The sequence below is a fragment of the Betta splendens genome, chromosome 17, assembly GCF_900634795.4.
Source record: "Betta splendens chromosome 17, fBetSpl5.4, whole genome shotgun sequence".
Taxonomy (NCBI): domain Eukaryota; kingdom Metazoa; phylum Chordata; class Actinopteri; order Anabantiformes; family Osphronemidae; genus Betta; species Betta splendens.
Genome location: NC_040897.2, coordinates 2,049,284 through 2,061,446, shown reverse-complemented (window position 1 = coordinate 2,061,446; position 12,163 = coordinate 2,049,284). Strand labels below are relative to the sequence as shown.

At 41.8% G+C, this 12,163-nt stretch overlaps 1 protein-coding gene across 6 annotated transcripts in view; it reads right to left on the bottom strand.

The window, feature by feature from the left end:
* The window catches only part of rnf220a (ring finger protein 220a), a 127,430-nt gene that overhangs the window by 35,070 nt on the left and 80,197 nt on the right, over window positions 1-12,163 (bottom strand). The gene's annotated exons all lie outside the window — the stretch shown is intronic.

The following is a 12,163-nucleotide window of genomic DNA, read 5'->3' as shown; positions in this document are numbered from 1 at the left end:
GAAAGCATACAGTAACCAAGGAATCCAGACATTAAAGGTAAACTCCAAGTTCAAGGTACATCATGACTTTATGTGAGACAACAAGGAGGACGCCACTGCTGGCAAATCATATAAAAGCGAGAAAAGACAAGAACACTGGCCCCACTGGTAAACTGAGAAACTCAGTGGTTTCTGGGGCTTTGTTGCATTTGGTACAGGGTATCTTGAATCTGTGCGAGTACAATGAAGTCTCAGGACTATCGAGCCATTCTGGAGAGAAATGTGTTGCCTAGTGTCAGAAGGCTTGATCTCAGGTCATGGGATAATGACCCCAAAGAAACAACTAAAATGACCAGTCCCTCCTTTTAAAATGCAACTTTTAATCTAAGTTAGAAAATATAATTTACTGAAGGTGCCTCAGTGCCTAATGTTGCAGTCCTGGGGGTTCCTCAAGGCTCTAGTCTAGACCCTATCCTGTTTTCTTTGTATACGCTGCCCCTGGGTTCCATCCTCAAATAACATGGCTTGTCTTTTCACTGCTATGCTGATAACTGCCACATCTATGTCTCTCTTAGTAAGAGGGCTGGGAATCTTGGAACAGAGCTTTGGCGGTGGCAGGTGTGAAACTGTGTAATGACCTGCTCCTCCACATCACACCGGTCTCTTCTTTGCCTTCCTTGTTTTTGAATCACTTCTTGTTTTCACTGGCTTTTGACACAGCTTGAGGTTTTGAGAGACATTGCTTTACCTGCTGTTGCTCATTGTTAATTGTTATTGGTTTTTACACTGTGCTGTTTTTACATGTTTTTTATTGCCTTGTTTTATCTTTAATTATCTCATGTTTTAATCTGTACAGCACTTTGTTCAACCCATTTGTGTTAAAGGGGTTAATCAAATAAAGGTTCCTGTGTTACTGTTACTTCCTGAATTCCTGTTTTTAACCAATTCAACTTTATTTATTAGCTTAGTAACAACCATCCAGGAAATCCTGTATAGACTGTTTGTCACCACATGAACCAAGTGAACGGGGACGTTCCTCTTGGGATACAGTATGTATCTTTGGTCACATATTGGTCTGTTAGAACTGTTTCCTACTGTAGGACCTATCAAGAGACAACTAGGTGAAGTATAACCAACACACACATCTCTCTCTCGTTTTCTCAGAACGTGCATGTGCACACTGGAAACCTATTCTCCTGCACCCCTACTTAACAGACCTCACAGCACTGACATCAAAAAAAGTCTCATTAGTTACTCTCCTCGATGCCGGTCTTTCTTTACCCAATTCTTAAACCACACCTCAACTTCATCCCTTATGCTTATTCTGTCCCGCTTCATTCGTTTATAATTTTCTGCTCCCTACCATCTTTTTTCAAATGTTTCATTTTCTTCTCCTCTTTTTTCAGCTCTTTTTCCCTTAGAACTGATTCGTGTTTGTTGCTTCTGTCTTGTTCTGCTCATCTCTATTTAACTATACTCCTTAAATCCTTCCTTTCTTTTTTCTGCTATACCTTCTTGCCTCCTCACTCACATCGCTGCCTTTGGTGAATTTTCTTCCTCATCTTGTTTTACCATCAGCCCATCACCACCCATCCCCACTTTATTGCTTTGACAAGATAATTTGAGTCATACTGAAGCTGTCACCATCCACAACAGCAAACAAAAGAAGATCCAATTCCTTTCAGGAGCTGATGGTCTTCTATATTCCACAGGTAAACACACACCTGGGAGAAGGTAAACACACACATGCACAGGCATTCACAGAAATACCTACATAGAAAAATATTCAGGCTTTTATTAAGTCGGAAAATGTTTTTTTTTAAGTAAACATGTGTTTGACAGTGTTTTTTTTCATGCATTTCAAAGTGACTTTCTTTTGAATTTGAGAATTTGTGTTTAAACCCATGTTTTTACACATCGGTTAAATTAATGTAAATACACATGTGGTGACAAAAGAATCAATTGATAGAATAAAACATGACAACGAAACACAAATGTCACAACTAAAGAAAAATAAATCGAAGTGGCAGGTTACAGTTGAATTCCTATGTCCTTTTTTAAGTTTTGTTTTTTCTCTAACTTTTCTGCTGCAGCTGTGCTTCATCCTCATTTTTTTACTGTCTATTTTTGCTTCTCTGTCAGAGGGAAAAGTGTATGATGGGGAGAGGTAGACGAACAGGGAAATCTGGGGAAGGAGTAGAGGAAATAGAAAAACGACGGGAGAAGAGGGCATGAGCAAGCATTGGTTGATGCGATGTGATGTTGCACACCAGGATTGTCAGCACCTTACAGATGATTAATGTTGGGGTAACACACGCACGCACGCACGCACGCACGCACGCACGCACGCACGCTCGCACGCGCACACACACACACACACACACGCTCGCACGCACACACGCACACGCGCGCACACACACATGCACACACACACGCACGCGCACACACACACACACACACACACACACACACACACACACACACGCTTTGGACCCTGCAGCCTTCAGCACAACAAGGGAGCATTTAGAGAAGCTGGAGGCAGAGAGAGGAGGTCTGGGCAATAACAAGGAAATCGCCCTGACAGGACTTTTTAGTGTGGAGATTCTTCAGTGAAATACCTGCTTGTGGAGTGAATGAGGAATGGATGGATGCATAGATGGAGGAGAGGAGAGGGGAGGTGAACATCTCTTTGACAGCCATGATGGAGTATAGGCCTGATTCCATCTAATGTGCCAAGATGGATTGTCTCATCTTTTTTCCTTTGACTCTGTCTTTCCTTTCCTGTCCCTTCCTCCTTTATTCTGTCTGTCTACTTCAATCTATTTCCCACCCTTTCTGTCTTTCCCACTTCCACATTTCCCACACCAGATCTTTATCTCACTTCTGTTCACCTGATCCCTCCCTCCATCATTCTGTCCTCCTTTGCTAACTTCCCTGCTTTGCGTCCTTGCCGTCGGACCCACTTAATGGTGCTCACTGTTGTTTGTGAGTGTCACTGTAACAATATGTTACCCAGCTGTCATGGAGCTTATCTAGTGACATTTTGTGTATTCTGTCTGATTTATTTACTTGCTGCTTAAGATCTAACATGTACAGAATTATATTGTATAATAGCTCTAACTTAATGTAGAGCATTGCTAATTTCCCCCTATTGTATGAAAAGGACTTACAACTTACATCAGACATATGACATGATGAAAACATAAAATTAAAAACAATAGACAAAACATTATAATATATTATTATAATTATGAGCTAATATTTATAATTGATATGTTTATAACTTAAATCACAGAATACGCTCTCTTACTTTATTATTTATTTAATTACTTTCTACCACTTATATTATGTTAAAACAGTAACAATATACAATTATCTGGAAGGTTTTTTACAGTTTTGTCGTATGGCAATTATTATATAAAAAAACAACTCTAGATCTGACTCTGAAGAGAGCGATATCATACAGAGGATTTGATAGCAAATATGCGTTGTAGGAATCTTCCTTCTGTTTTCAATCACTTCTTCATTGCCTTCCATCATACATTTTTAATTTCATCATTGGTTTCATTCATTCATTCATTTCTTTGAAACGCCCTCTGTTTCTGGCTTCTTTTTAAATTTTTTTTTCTTGTCTTTTTCTTCTTTCTTTCTCATACAGTCTTCAACAATTAAAGACCTATTCAGGCAATGACTGAGTGAAGTAATCAAGTTTCGTATGTCATAAACCAAGATATTGATATTAAACATTCATTTACACACACACACACACACACACACACACACACACACACACACACACACACACACACACACACACACACACACACACACTGCTATAGCCAGGATAAAGTGGAAATCAATAAATAGATGCTAGATAGCGCAGACTACCAGTCACCAACCACAATCAGTTGATATACAGTGAAAGGCCACCTCCAAAGACGACAGGGATTGTCAGGTCAATGTTTGCTTTCAGTGGGACTAAAGAGACAAAACCATTGGCTAAGAGCATGTCCTCACAACACTGTGGCTAAATCCCATTTAATGTCCTGGACTGCATTTCATCCACCCAATTTTAATATGCCTACCGCTCAGGAAGATGGCGTTCACTGCATTTTGAACATCAAGCTCATTTCTTTTTTCAATGTTGCATGATGGAATATTATGTGTTGAAAATCAACAGTTCATCTAAAATTTGCCTGTACTCCAATTTGACTTTGTGCAACACAAGTGAAAGAAATGTTTGACTTGCTTTGAACTTGAGTATATTCAATATTTTAAAACCTGCTGCAGGAATTGAATTAAGCTGTAAATTATACACACAATCAGCTAATGACCACCTGGCATGTAAACTGGATTTAAGCACAACAATAAGAGTAAGAAAAGAGAAGGGCTCACTTTACGAGTTGGCACTGCTACACATTCACACACGGTGCAACACGCACACGCTTGCAAATAACACGAGCACATTTCCCAAATGGAATTACAAAATGTTTACGTATATCGGCTGTTTTCCTGTCCTTGAACAACTGTCGTCTCCTTGTGTGTGTTTTTGCAGAAAACACATGCTTCATTCCCTCACCCTGTTTATTCCCCTAAACGAGTTTTCTGACATGCATCAAGTGTTTATGTTCGCTACCCCCCCCCCCCCCCCCCTTCTTACTTCTCACCCCCTCCACTTGCCTCCAGCCCAGTTGCTTAGCCATAACACCCGCCAACATTGGTAAACAAGGAAATCTCTCAGCCGCAGCCCAGCGTGCAACCGCATTACTGTGCCTGATAACCTCTTCAAATAATGTGCGATAAGGGGAATTTGATTAGATTCACAGAAAGGGAAAGAGGAGCACCACCCCCTCCCTTCACCCCTCTATCTTCTCCTCCTCCTATTTTCACTTACCCTGAGGGTCCAGGTCTCATCCTCTCATGTCACCCCTCTCCCCGCCCATTTACCCCCTCTCTAGAATGACACTGCCTTGCATCCACAATCAAATAAATTCCGCCAAGGTGTCAGCCTTCATTTCGACTCTCTCCGCTCTTCGTCCCAACCGGTGCAAGGTGAGGTAAGAGGCCCCTGTAAAGCCATCATCTCCATAATGACAAATATGAGCCCTAAAGCCCAAACCTAGGAGCTTTGTTAACACAAATGGAACTTTCAAGGTGTGTGCGCATCTTCCAGTGAGGGTATATGGGTTTTTCTAAAGTGAATTGTGATTTAAGTAGACACTAGGCTGGTCGCTAGGTCTGTATATGTGTATAAAACAGATGAGTCTTTGTGGCTCGTTCAGATTACATTTGATGAAATGGAACGGGGGTCAACTTCAGTTTGCCACCCAGGCGGTGTTGCCTCACTCATGTAAGCGTTTCCTGTGTCTTTCCTCCGAGGTGCATGTGTGTGTGTGTGTTTGTGTATTCTCACCCTGACAGTGATGCATGGCGCTTTTAAATAGCACTCCTTCACACCGTGCTCAAAACTCATCACAGGGCTCCTTCGCTGCCCCCCCACTCTCCCTGGGGTTGTCACTTTTAGAAAAGCAAATGAAATATCGGCGCGGTGGAGTGGAGGGAAGGAGAGATAGAGGGATAGAAGGATGGAGAGAACGGTGTGTGTGTCTGCATGTGCATGCATGTGTGTGTGCGTTAAGTCATGGGACAATACAAGCGTGTTAAACAGCAAGGAGGAGTACAATGTAAACTGGAACGCTACATTATATTCTTGCTTATATTACTATAAGTAAGTATTATATTACTTGAAGACAGATTTGAGCCAAAATGAAAAGAAATGTGATCACCAGATTATGAATAACACACAAGCTTTTGTGATGATCCGTGACCTGCCTATGCGTGCTCTCACTCATTCACACTGCCTCTGTCCATGCTCCTGACTCTCACCACTCCTGCTCCCTGAGCTTTCCTTCAGTTTCAGTTAACCAGCACTAACTGCTTCATTCCACCCACACTGCATCTGCTCACATGCTCCACCTCATTCACTCAACCCTCACTAGTCCTCGCTAGAAACTGCTTCTGCAGCTCCAGGTCATGTTCTCGCTTTTTGGATCTGCTCTGTATAGTTTGGGTTTAGCTGTTTAGTTCTATGAGCCCTGATTTCCTACCATTACCATTATTAAATGAGTTTAACCCTCAGTCCTTCTACGGGTCTCTTTGGGTCCTCAGCGTTCCCTGACACCGTCTGCCATTTTGTGGTAACACTTTGTCTTGGAGCACACACTGTTAAATGGTCTGATGATTGATAATGGTCTGATGATTATAAAGTGGCATTTACATAGGGTTTCAAGTAGATCCACGTGTGTCTGTTGAGACAGAAATAGAACACGCACAGAAGCACAAACAACCACTTTACAGAGCAAATCGAAACTCAAGAAACAGTTGTTATGACACACACACACACACACACACACACACACACACACACACACACACACACACACACACACACACACACACACACACACACACACACACACTGTACACTGAAAAGTATAAATATATCAAATATACACGATAATGTCAATAATAAATCAAAAACACTTTATTTTTGTCGTGTCTTTTGATCTACATTGTTTGCATTATTGCCTTTATCTCTTCTTTCCCATTTACCTCATTCTCTGATCCCATTTTCCCTCTGTCTGTTTCTCCACCCTCTCATTATCCTTCTCCCCACTGCTTTCATAGGGTCTAGCGGCTGAATTAATTACCAAACCCAATTAACGTTAGATTGGCTGATGTTTTAACTAATTAACTTTAATGAGAGTGCCGTGGCTGCATGCACTGTGTCAATTCAATCCTAACGGTGGAGGAGGGATGAGAATGAGAGAGAAGCATGAATAGACTGATGTGCCCAGCTACATACACCCACACGCACAGGTTATTGATAATATTTAGAGCACAAACACACCAACACCTACCCTGTTGTTAGTACTGGTTTATGTTCTAAATACTTGGTCTTAGAAACACAATTATATGCGCACAGGAAAATGAAAAACTGCAAAAAAAGTTGCTTTGTAAAACATTTTCTTACATTATGCTTGGTGACCTGATCTCTTGGTTATACTTATACCTTTATGCATTTGTCATTGCAAATTACAATAACAGAATTCAACATATCACTTTCTATATAGTTAATAATAATAATAATAATAATAATAATAATAATAATAATAATAATAATAATAATAATAATAATAATAATAATAATAATAATAATAATAATAATAATAATAATTCATTTTATTTATAAAGCACTTTACATGCTGAGTTGAAAAAGCCATGTATACATACTAATATGTTGAGCTTCAAAGCTGTGATAATATTGCTCGTCTGTGCTCTGCCTCTGTGTCTTTTCCTGCCTTCCTGATCCAAAGACACGAACGAGTGTGGGGTGGCCATAAAAATCTGCATGGCCGTGTAAAAGGCTTAATGATTCTAAAGTTACAAGAGAAAAGAGGCTGCAGTTTGTCTCATCCATCAAGTCTAGCACCGGTGTCTTGGCCAAATGGCCGTGCGGCCTAACCTGGAGCAGAGCGACGCAGGGCCAAACACATTCTCATTTGTCTGTCTGTCTCTGTCTCACATCTTTCTTCACCTTATGTACACGGCATTATCTTTTTTTTCCAAACTCTGAATGTCAGAGATCTCTGTGTATTTATTGTTTTAATCGTCCCCTGAGAATACAAAACAAAAACACATTAATATGTATCGAACAATTATTTTTATTAAAACATGCTCCGTTTTTTTGGAAATCATCTGACTCTTTGTGTAAATGTGTTATACTGAAATTTAAAGCACCCTGTAGACTCCTGTCACCACCTACACATCCCTCAATAATGTTGCTCCTCCATAATATTAATCAATCGCAACCCTCAAATTCTTCTATTTTCCTCAGAAATCATGGTACAGAGAGGCATTCACACCAGCATACACAAAAGGATGGCATAAATTTAGATATATATCCCTTGATAACACGATATCTCGATTTGTGGTTTCTATTACTGAGACAGACGCCATTCAGACAGTAAACACACCTATAAACGCATACAGATGTAAGTGTAGACAGTAATAGCTAAATGTAAATCTGATAAATGAAATGAATGTCATTCACACAGCCCCATTCAGCTGTGAAACCTCAAGCATCTTTTGTACAGCATATGCTATATGGTAGGCGTGTGTGTGTGTGTGTGTGTGTGTGTGTGTGTGTGTGTGTGTGTGTGTGTGTGTGTGTGTGTGTGTGTGTGTGTCTGTGTGTGTGCGTTGGCTTGTCAGAGAGTGAGAAGAACCTATTTCCTCCTGCTGAATCCCCAGCTCTAAATGATGGATTGATATATCTCTCACTGTGGATTATGTATGTATTTGTGTGTGTGTGTGCGTGCGTGCCTGTGTGTGTGTGTGTGTGTGTGTGTGTGTGTGTGTGTGTGTGTGTGTGTGTGTGTGTGCGTGCATACGTGCCTGTGTGTGTGCGTGCGTGCAACGTGCCTGCGTGTGTGCATGTGTGTGTGTGTCAGTGGCCCTCTCAGTCTCTTCTCTCAGGCCCTTATCAGCTCTTGTCACAAACAGAGGATAGGGGATAATCCTTCATACATGGGCAGGAGTCTGGCCTTCCATCTATCCAGCTGTCTGTGTAGCTGGATGCGGTATTACCCCTCTCACCACCGGATCGTCACTGGAATAGCTCTCAAACAGACACAAAGCAAAGCTCCAGTATTTAGACTCAGGGCACAAAATAAGTTTGGCTTGTGTAAAATTTTGTGGCAAATACTATTATTTTCACTAAGGACGAATATAAAAGTTGAAACTTTATTTACGTAAATTTGGGGTTTTGTTTGGGTGTCACTTGTCTTCACTGGAACTAAAACAGACCACAAACTTACTGCAGCCTGGATAATCAAAGCTTATTAGGCTCCTGCTCAGGCCTGTGCCTAACACTGCTGTACTGTGGTGTGGGGCACTTCCATGCCTTCAAAGAGCAGTTTGTGTCACAGACTCCCAAGAATTGTAGTGTTTTTTTCTATTGCAAATTGACAAGGCTACAAGACTTTCACAACAATAATTACACCCAAGGTCACAAAGGATCATATATATATAAAGCTCTCACATACACCATTCATGCGAGCACGTGGCTTTGTCTAACATGGACTGGGCGTCGAGTCGAGTGGGGCTGTTCCACTGGTCGCACCTGAGGCTACTTTGTCAGTGTGTTTGTGTGTTTGTGAGATAATCAGACATGGAGAGATTACATCACATGGCTGCAGTTGGACATTATTGCGATCTTTATCAGTGCTATCGCTGTGCTCTACAGAACTCTGCTGATCATCTCTTTCTCATCCCCTTGCTTGTCTCGTGTTTTGTCCAGTGCTTCGCTCTCACTTGCACCGACGGTATCAAAACGCCCAATAGAGGGGGATGTTCCACTACACTTGGCTCCTCAGTCTCTCTATAAAGTGTCATTTTTATTTTTGAACACAGCCGTGTCAATAAATTTTCCCTGTCCTTTTGACTCCTTTGAGAAATACTTTTCTTTAACATTTTACATTAAGTATAACTGAGTGAAAGAAGTAAATCAGCTGAAATGAAACTTCAAACAAGACAATGTTTTTTTCCCTACAATATAAAGGTAGCACATCCACATGTCACATAAAATACACACAACACTAAGCGCTGAAGAAACAGGATTGCAGCTCAAATCAATTGAGAGGAGTCTGAAATGGTTTCTGCTGATATATATATTTTTTCTATCGTTTCTGTCACTTTCTTACTCTCTACCTTCCTGCCAGTGAAGACAACAGTGTTTCAGAAGTGTTAAGTATAGGTTTTAGTGACCCTGGAAAGTACAGACGGCCTGTTTAGAAACTGAGCTTTAAAAACGGTGAGAGGTTCCCGTTCACTTACATGCCACCATCATATTGCATGTGACTAACATTAATGCAGCATGTCTTCCATAGTTATAAAAAAAAGGTTTGTGTGTTTTCCTGTAAGAGTCTAAACCTTACTTTGTAAAGTGCCCCGGGTTTACTTTTGTTGAGCATTGGCACTTTATAAATAAAATTCAATTCAATTAAATTGCATTGACATGACCAGATGAAAGGTTGGGTGGAGGGATGGGGGCAGTAATAGCACAGAAATGACAGGGGCTTTGGATGCTCTCACTGGGTCTTTGGAAATGTGCGTGTGCACACACACAGACACACACACGGATCGTCTAGGGACCCAAATCTCATAGCAATTTTCAGGCCGGGTGACTGGCAGCTTGATGCGCATTCTTCCTGTACAACACCGGGGTGATAACTCCACCTATCCCATTCCACACCACCTCCCCCGCCCTCGCTCCTTTCCCTCTCATGCCGCCTTTTTTCAGTATCTGTGACTCTCTCCTTTCTTGACACCCCCATGTCTCGACCCCCTCCCGCTCCACTCTCTCATCCCTCTTTCCACCCTTCGTTTCCCGCTTTGCGTGTCCCTCTCTGGGCCTGATCTGTGGCTATTACAATGGCAGAGGCGATGAGGGACATTTATGTGTGGCCCTCAACAGGTTTGGGGGAGGAAACACACACACACACACACACACATGCATGCATGCACGCACGCACACACACACACACACACACACACACACACACACACACACACACACACACACACACACACACACACACGCACGCATGCATGCACACACACACACACACACACACACACACATGCATGCATGCACGCACGCACACACACACACACACACACACACACACACACACACACACACACACACACACACACACACACACTAACTAAAGGCAGACGTCGAACCCTTGCTCTAATCTAAACCAAAACTCAATTCTAACCTCAGACCTAAAATCACATCTTAACTCTCAAACAAAGGCTCAAAGGCTCACTTCTATGCAAGTACACACACGCTCGCACGCACACAAACAAAACAAACACATTTGAATACACACTACTGCGAATACTCACGCACGCACATGTTCAGTAAAAAAGTGAATCGCGCTCCTTTTCCCCATTTTGTATTTTGCAGTTGACTGAGGCCAATTCCCCATAATTCAATACAGTTGAAAAATGAAACCCCAGTAAATCGCTACAGCGATTTTACAGATCCCCGCTTATCCTCATAATTCATTATTTCCAAACTGTAACAACATTACATTTCATTTGTAATGCTCCACCTGCCTCAGCCATTTGCCAATTGTTATATCTTATTGTTTTCTCTCTCCAAGGGGCAGGCAACCGAGTTATTGGGGGTGAAACAGCGGCTGGCTGCTTAGTGGGTCCTGCTCTTTTGATGCCTTTCTACCTTTCTGTCTGTGGATTTGTCTTTTTTATCAGTCTGTCTGACAGGCTGCCTCACTAACTGTCTCTTGTAAGAATGCACAAAAGGCAGTGCCCCACTGGAATAAATGCAGAGGAGAACAGCATAAGTTGTTCTTTGTGTGGCTGTCAACTGATAATTAAACTATTGTTTAACGCTTTATAGACACACACGCACACAAGGGCTATTGTTTTTCCGGACCATGGTACCATGAGAGCCACAGTTGGCTTCGTGCGGGGCAGAGGCTGGGACAAAGTTGGAGTAGAGAAGTGGTGGAGAATGAAATAAGGAGAGGAAGGGTAAAAGAACAGGGCGGTGCAGTGGTGTAGTTTGCTCTCCTCTCTCAGCTGGTCCCAGCAAGGTCTGTTGCATGTCCTAGTGTTGGCGTGGGTCTTCTTTGGGGACTCCTGTTTCCTCCCACAGGCCAAAGACATGCAATTAGGTTGATTGGGGAGTCTAGATGTCAGTGCAAGTGATTGCTTGTCTGTGTCTATATGGAGCCCATCACAGGGCGACCTGTGCAGGCTGAACCCAGACTCTCACCCAACTGTCAGCTCAGAGCTCCAGACGGGAGAGACTCAAATGAATGTATTTACTGTACATTGTAAAACCTAAAGCAGTTTAAAACCAATGTCTTCACAATCCTGCATTAATAACCTAAGTTTACTTACAGTATACACATGAATCAAATGTTAAAGTGAAATGTCCAAAGCAAAGGGGAGACTTCATATTGAAAAGCTCCCATCACACGTAAAAGAGCTAAAGTTTTTGTTTGCTGTACAAGGGCAGCATAAAAAGCAGGTTTTGCTATTTCAGTTAAATCTGTAGCAATGATTCATGGTTTTAAAGCTAATGATA